The sequence below is a fragment of the Seriola dumerili genome, unplaced genomic scaffold (genome assembly GCF_002260705.1).
Source record: "Seriola dumerili isolate Sdu_G_001 unplaced genomic scaffold, Sdu_1.0 BDQW01000052.1, whole genome shotgun sequence".
NCBI lineage: Eukaryota > Metazoa > Chordata > Actinopteri > Carangiformes > Carangidae > Seriola > Seriola dumerili.
Genome location: NW_019174307.1, coordinates 23,163,209 through 23,163,690, shown reverse-complemented (window position 1 = coordinate 23,163,690; position 482 = coordinate 23,163,209).

The following is a 482-nucleotide window of genomic DNA, read 5'->3' as shown; positions in this document are numbered from 1 at the left end:
TCCATTTTAATGGGTATAAAGATCAGCGTTGTGATTCAGGAAGTACTGAGAGATTTGGGTGTCAATGATAATAGGTAAATAGGTAATGTTCATCAAGTTAAAAAGAAAAGAATTCACCTTTTGCCAGATATCAGCAAAAACAAAACAAATAAAGAAGTGTGAGTTTTCATATTACAGGACCTGAAACAATTGGAAACTAGAAGGGTACTCAGAGAGCCCAGACCTCCACCAAGGCCAATGTCAAACAACATAAACAAACAGATAGTTTGCTTATTATTTTTTCCCTGGTATGGGCCGGGGAAAATTACCTGCCCATTTTGATTTTGACCAAAAATCAAAACTTCTTTCACAGGACTATATAACTGACAGCTACACAAACATTTAGTGACTTTTGTTTAATGGAGAATTCAATTGTATGTTCATAATAAAACATCACCTGTTAACTATTAAATGATCTCATGAAGGGCTCTCTCTCTCTCTCT